An 8,230-nucleotide genomic window follows, 5' to 3' on the forward strand; every position below is an offset into this window, starting at 1 on the left:
GTGTAAGTTGAAAAAGGCCTTATATGGGCTGAAACAGGCACCGAGAGCATGGAATGCTTGCATAAGCACTTATTTGCAATAGCTTAGTTTTTAGATAGGTCATGCAGATCATCATAGCCTGTTTACAAAGAAGACAGAGTGCAGTTATGTTTTTCTAGTGGTTTATGTCAATGATTTGATCATCACTGGAGATGATGATCATGGGATTGTTGAAATCAAAGCAATGTTATAGGCTAAATTAAAAGTCAAGGATCTTGCTAAGTTGAAGTACTTTCTCGGGATTGAGGTTGTGTTTAAACCTCAAGGTATATGGCTATTGCAAAAGTAGTATGCTCATGATATGCTGTTGAAATATGGCATGATGGAGTGTAAAGCCATGGAAACACCATTGGATTAGAATGTCAAACTTACAGTTGATGTTGGGACTGAGATTGAGAATGTCACTATGTACAGATAGATGGTGGGTAGCCTGATTTACCTTACTATTACCCATCCTCCTAACTTGAGTTATACAGTAGTGGGGCTGATTCTTGGGGAAGTTACTGTATCCTCTACATCATGTGCATTCAAGTTCTATTTATAAATATCCTTATCTGTGATTTTTTTGGAATAAAACATAACCCTTTTCTATTCAATCTACAAATAATCCCTTTATATTACACCCTTCTGTATGTAAAAAATATATAAAAATGGTATTTTAAAATACCTTATTTTGAACCCACGCGATGCACGCATATACTCATGAGTAACTTACCTGAGGGTTGATTAGCGAGTTTGTGCAGAAACCTCATAAGCCACACTTAGATGTAGTCAGGAGGATTATGCAGTGCGTGAAGGGTATTGCTAATTATGGGTTGTTTTATGAGCATGGAAAATCATTCGACTTGACAGGCTATATGGATGCTGATTGGGCTAGTTGTCTCTATGATAGGAGGTCAACCAGTGGTTATGCTTTCAATTTGGGTAGCAGTATGATTATCTGGAGTAGTAAGAAGCAGTCGATTGTTGCTTTATTTAGTACAGAGGCAGAATATAGGGGTGCAGCCTTAGTGGCATGTGAAGCAGTTTGGCTTGTGAAACTGCTGCATGACTTGGGTATATAGCAAGACAACAAAGTCATGTTGCATTGTGACAATCTGAGTAGTGTGATGCTAGCTAGCAACCCGTCTATCATGCTAAATCCAAACACATAGAAGTTCATTACCATTTTATTAGGGAGTTGGTACTCCTTGGAAATGTTGATCTACTCTAGGTGAGGACAGAAGATCACATAGCAGATATCTTTACCAAATCACTTGGTAAAGAGAAGTTTGTGCATTTCAAGGAGCTACTTGGAGTACAATAGTTAGCTTGAGCTTGAGGGGGAGTGTTGAGAATCAAGGTCGTGATTAGTATCACTGACATGACCAACAGCTATCGTCTTGGCTGTCACTCTACATGTGTGTTGAAATAACTGAGTCAGTCAGACTCAACTACAATTAGTGGTATGGTTAATTAGTGACCTAGTGTGTTTATAAGTTATGTGGGATTAGACTTCAGTAAGCATTATGGAATAATGAGAAAAAGAGAACAATGAGAGTTCACTACTCTTTGTTACAGCTCTATGTCTTTCTCTCTCTCTCCCTCTGAATCTTGAACATCATTGAGCCTAGTTCTTACCCAATTTGCTTCATCTATCTTGTTAGTAAAGAAGAAGGATGGATATTTTAGAACGTATATAGATTATAGAGATCTAAATAAGATCATAGTGAAGAATATGTACTCTATTCCTAGAGTGGATGATTTGCTAGATGAGCTTAAGGGGGCTAAATTTTTTACGAAGATTGACTTGAGGTTAGGTTACCATTAGAGATTCATATGAGAGAGAGTGATGAGGTGAAAATAACCTTTAGGACTTATCATGGGCTCTACCATTTCTTGTTGATATCATTTGGATTAAATAATGCTCCACCAATTTCCAGAGTCTAGAAAACAAAATATTGTGGTCCTTCCTCTTTAAATTAGTCTTAGGTTTCTTTGATGATATACTCATTCATAGAGTAGGTCCTTGGCAAACCATCTTTCACGTATAAGGAAGGTATTTGATGTGTTAAGACACCACACACTCTTTGCTAAGGAGATGAAGTGCTCTTTCATGAAGACAAAGGTGGGGTACTTAGGCCATATTTTTAGTGAGAAAGATATCCATGCTAACCCTAAAAAGGTGCAATATGTTAGAGATTGGCCAACACTTGCAAACACTACTTCTCTTAGAGGATTTCTTAGTCTATCATCATTCTACCACACGTTTATTAAGCATTATGTGGCTATAGTAACTCCTTTGACGTACAAATTTAAGAAGCTTCTTGGAAGCATGCATCCATCTTTGATTAGTTTCCTTATCCTTAGGATGCTTTAGTGGTTGAAACATAGTTCCAATCAGGCTAGTTGTATTGCAGACAACATAGCCAAATAACAATCAATTTTAAAATAGACTTTATTTTGTCCTATTTTCAACAAAGTGCCATTTACATAGGGCCAAATTACTCTTTCAGAGCTTTGTATCAATGTGTGGAATACTCTATTATATCCATATTCTCAACCATTGTAATAACTTTCCTATTTTGTTTTTGTGGGAAAAAACCTTAGGGTAGGGATGGAATGTAAGAAGAACTAGGAAGAGACATCATTTTAGTAAGTTTGGTTAAATAATACCATGTTACACTGACATAGATATAAAAGATATCGAGAATTTTTCTTTTCATCATTCATTAATACAATATTATAGTCTCTTCACCTCACCTTCTTCTCTTAGTCATCATGGTTCTCACCCCTCTCGCATCTTGCTAGTATTTCTCTCTCCTCTTTTCTCTCTCTTTTGCATTCCTCTCTCTCTTTCTCTCTTATGCACTCTTCTCTCTCATCCCTAGCCCTTTTCTTGAAATTTTTAAAGGCCTAGTTGTGTGTGTTGCAATTTTTATTACAAGAAGTGAATGTATGTCACAAGGGGTAGCTAATATATCTTTATATGTAGCTACGATGAAGGATCCCATCTTCATCAACCAATCAGAAGAAGAATATTACCTATTATACAACAACGAGAATATATAGGGATTTTTTTGTCTATGGTTACATAGCATTGAGTAGTTTTCTATTGCATAAATAGAGTTTAAAAGACCTCATAGTAATTAAGTATGAACACTAAAGACAATTTAAGAGTACATGCAAATAGACATGTATCCAAAGAATTGGGCCATGTAACAAACACACATGTGTACTTATTGATAAACTAGTTTCTTAAGAAATTTGAACTATATATATTAAGAAAGAAGTATGCTAAAAAGACTTTGACATGGTATCTTGTATTAAATGAAAACAATCAATAACTACATAAAGGGTTTTTTAGAAATAAGTTTCTATTCTAGGCAATATCTACATAAAAGATTTTTTGGGAACAAGTTTCTATTCTAGTAAAAGCTGCCACCAATAGTCTTCATTGTTTATTAATGAAATGCAATTCCAAGGTAGCTACAATATGCAAGCTGCAAGGTTAGGTGTTACACTATATCCATGCACAAAAAGATGTTAGGTAAGAACCTACTTGCATTTATGGGACTACATGCATTATCACTCCTAATCATTTGCTAACAATGTCAACAATAACACTAATTGCTATAAATCCTAACTAGCCAGAGACTTAAATCAAATTCATACGGGGATTAAGAATCATGTATTACTAGTATTGTAAGTAGGGAAATTTAAGCAGATCTAGTAATGTACAAAAGAGTGAGTGGAAAACATAGGACCTTTGTAAATTGTCAAAAAATTTTAGACCTACATGTCAAACATTTACAATTCATACATGGGATATTATCTAGGACTATCTTGATATGTGTCCTTTATATGGCTTACATGCAAATGTAATGCCAAAAAAAGGGGTTTTATACTTTGAAGGTTATTCTTATTTCAAGATGATGTTACTATCCAAAAAGACACTTCATGGAGGACTCTTCCTAGATTTCGATTGTCTTTTGATTAATCCTACATGAGATAGTAATTTTAGGTATCTTGTAAATCTAATGTTATTTGCAAACATACTATTCAAGAATTCATTTCTAGTCAATTAAGTATACATTTCTACTACTGTTATATGAGTAGAATAATAACTTTTATAAGTATACATTCCTGCATCTATTATATGAGTAGAATAATAACTTTTAGGAACTACTTTGGTTCAATTAAATTCAACCTAAGTTTGCCATTGGATAGGACACTTCAAACTATTATGTTGTTGTATGTAGAGATATCTATTAGAGCAAGCTTCTTGCAAACTATGTATGCAGTAATATTTAGTTATCCCCCTGTTTTATGCAAATTTTTATATTTAATCAGAGCATTAATGCTCAAATTTTATATAGGAGTACTATCCTAGAATTATGTCATGTTTATGATTTAGCTAGGTAATAATGCTCAATCTGATTCGACACTACTCAAACAATCACTCTTAGATTCAAATTAAATAGATGGTAGGTATTCCAATTATATGAATGACTAGTACTTTACAAGTCCTACAACCATCTTGTTTGGGATTTACCTAAAGTAATAATTAATTGCCCCCATTTTATGAAAGTATATCATAATCCTATGATTTACTAGAGCTTTAATGCATAGCAATCTATACATAAGGAGTACTACCCTAAGTTTATGCCATATTTAATATGATTTAGCTGAGTAATAATGCTCAATTCGATTCATTACTTCTCATAAATTCGATTGTATATCCAAATCAAAGTGCTACTAGGTGTTCCATTATGGGTGACTTACAATTTTAATGTCATATCTACAGTCGTATTTTCAAGCATTTAGCACATTTACTTTATTGAGGTCAAAGTAGACCAATACTTCTCAAGTATAATAACACTACTTAATAGTTAAATAGCTTTATACTCTACTAACGTAAAAAAAAATCACCTATTATTAGTGTAATCTATGTATGTAGTAATAATAATCATAGATGACACAATAAATCTCGTGTGTGTGTATAAAATATAGAGTTATGTTACATTAGGTATGATGTACATTCTATATATCATTTAGTTAGAAGGTAGTATCAATTCTATATATCAATTCTTATTTGATAGTGAGAATTGAGTTAAGGGTTACTCAATTCATCTAAATACTGCTTTACAATAAAACTGAGACACTTGTCCATAATCACAAAAATTACTTTTAGATAGTTCTTCAGACTATTATATAGCATCCACATCTTAAAGACAAGTTGTAAATTGTGTAAACTCTAGTTTCTTAGTTTAGGTGAGATAAGATAGGATTTCAAAGACCACCATTTTGAAAAGCACCTCTAGAGTTTAGGGACCATTTGGAGACAAAGGTTCCATTGATGCAAAACTATACGAAAGCTACAAAGAAATTGAAGAGACTCTTGAAGTCAACACCAATATTGAAAAATGATGACTACTCAAAGGGAAAGCCTATAATCATCGTAGCGGATATGAGCAATTGGTATTGGGTTGGCAGTTGGGCAGGATGATGCCGAGGAGAGCAGATATGCTATCAGGTTTGGTACAAAGGTCTTAAATGAAAGGAAGTGAAGATACCCAGAGTTAAGAGGGAGCTTTACAACATTGTAACATCCCTCAAATGTGACAAAGAATAGTTTATAGGTGCTTATGTAGTCCTTGAAACTGATTGCTTGCCATTATTGGGCATGATTGCAAGCTGTACAACACCAGATATTGCCATGTTAAGGTGGATAGCTTATATTAACTTGCTAAAGCTTGAATTGTACAACATTGTCGAGGGAGAGAGTTTAGTTGTAGACACAGTGTCAAGGAAACATTTTGAGGATGAAGAGATGGGATGATGGATGTTGAAGAAGAGGGCGAGTTTCTTGCTGAAAATGATTATAATACTCTTAAGGTTGAATTTTTAGATATTGTAATTTTAGGTACAACTCTCATTAATACACAAAAAACATTAAATATAACAAAGTACAACTACTGAACTGATGGGAAAAGGTGCTATTATAATGAATATAATAGTAGATAATGAAGGAATTGAGCGTTGAGTGGAAGCGCATGAGCGAAAGCAAGAGCTATGGTGGTAGAAGGAGCAAGACAACAAGAGCAAGAGATACAAGATGTGGGAACTCTAATAGTCACAATGTGTGACTAGCCTTTGCTTATTCAATGTCACTAAAAGAACAAAGAATGAAGTGACATTGATGGGTGTCTACCACTTGCAGTGTATATGTGTACATGTATTATCATTATAACTAAATACAATATTAGTGAGTTTGGGAATCTCCCAATTTTCATTTTTTGAATACTAAAAAGGTGGCACCCGGATAGCATGCCCATAAGTTTCTCAAAACTATATGATGTGACCTATAATTGGAAAGCACTTGAAAAATAGAATCTATTGAGTGCTCAATTTGGAGTTATAGTGTTCAAGTTATGACAAATCCAAAGATTTGACCGCTCTCCCAAAGTTATGAGAAATTCCCATATTCCCTAATATGGTGTTACTAATACATAGATGGCTAGGCACATGTGCCTTTAACCCCAATAACCTCCCCCTTAAAGGAAAATGTGCCCCTAGTGAGGAGAGATCAAGAAAAAAAGTAAAAAACTACAAGCATATATAAAGTACAATAGGATGAGGAATAGATGCCATCTCATCCTATGCTCATCATTTTCCTAAGGAGGGAAAAACATTCTATTGAGAGAATTTTCTGACCAGATTTACAAGATTCTCGTCAGACAAGATCTTGATAAGCTCAATAGACTTATCCTCTACCACCTCCCTTATGAAGTGATAATGCACCTCAATGTGCTTTGTCTTCACATGGAAGACTGTATACTTAGCCAAATGAATAGCACTCATAAAATCCAAATACAGTGTAGGGATCACATCAATCATGCTAAGGTTTGTTACCAACCGGCCTAACCATAAAGTCTCTTTGCAAGCCTTAGTGGCTACAACATACTCGGCCTTGGTAGTAGAGAGGGCCATGCATTTTTGCACCCTGGACATCCAAGAAACAACACCTCCATCAAAGGTGGAGACATAGCCAAAGGTGGACTTTCTATTGTCTACATGTTCTACATAATCAGAGTCATTGTACTCCATGAATCTTCTATCTTGGGGCTACCTTAACATATGCACATATCTACTGTGTCCTTCAGGTACCTCATGATACCCTTTTTGGTATCTTGATCCCACCTACCGGGTGTAACTATATAGCATGTCATGACTCCTATTGTAAATGCTATGTCAAGATGAGTAGCTATCATGGTATACATCAAACTTCCTAGTGTGGATGCATAAGGGATCTTGGCCATCCCAGCCCTCTACTCATCTAACTACAAACAATCTGCTTGACTAACCTTCACAAGAGAAGGTAGAGGACAACCAATAGGCTTACCATCTTACACATGAAACTTCTCAAGGACGTTTTGGATATAATCCTTCTATGATAGATAAAGGAGCCCCTTAGAGCGATTACATATGATGCACATCTCAAGAATATGCGAGGCCTGTCCCATATCCTTTATTTCAAAGCTCTTCTTGAGTTGAGTTTTCAAGGCATCCAGGTCATCATGAGCTCTCCCAGAAACAGGCATCCACATCGAGTATCAAAATCATAAGGTTGCCATCATGAGCCTTCTTCATGTATAAACACAGATCCATAGCACTATAGCTATATCCTTGTGAATGCAAAAAAGCATTAAACTTGTGGTACTATTCCCTAGATTCCTACTTAAGGCCATAAAGACTCTTTTTCAACTTGCACACTAGGTGTTCCTTGCCTTTTTCCTCAAAGCCCTTAGGCGACTGCATATAAATTCATCATGAATATCCTAATGTAAAAAAGCCATCTTTACATCCATATGATAAAGGCCTAGATCTAACTAAGCAAGTAATGCTAGTCCCAAGCGTAGGATTGTCATCTTGACCAAATGAGAAAAGCTTCATTGAAGTCAATGCCATGTTCCTTCTTGGAATCCTTAGCTATCAATTTGGCCTTATAAGTAGACTTAAGGCATGCAAGGATGCTTTTCAACTTGTACATCCACTTGCACGGCAATGCTTTCTTACCACTAGGCAAAGAAACCAAATCCCATGTGTAAAGAGTCAAAAGTTTGATTACGTACCCATGTCCCATGATGAGTAACTATCATATTTGTGCATGGCCTCATCATAAGAGAGAGGTTCACCTATAGTTGTCACT

This window comes from Lygodium microphyllum, chromosome 28, assembly GCF_053477565.2.
Source record: "Lygodium microphyllum isolate KBCC chromosome 28, Lygodium_microphyllum_v1.1.10, whole genome shotgun sequence".
Lineage (NCBI taxonomy): Eukaryota > Viridiplantae > Streptophyta > Polypodiopsida > Schizaeales > Lygodiaceae > Lygodium > Lygodium microphyllum.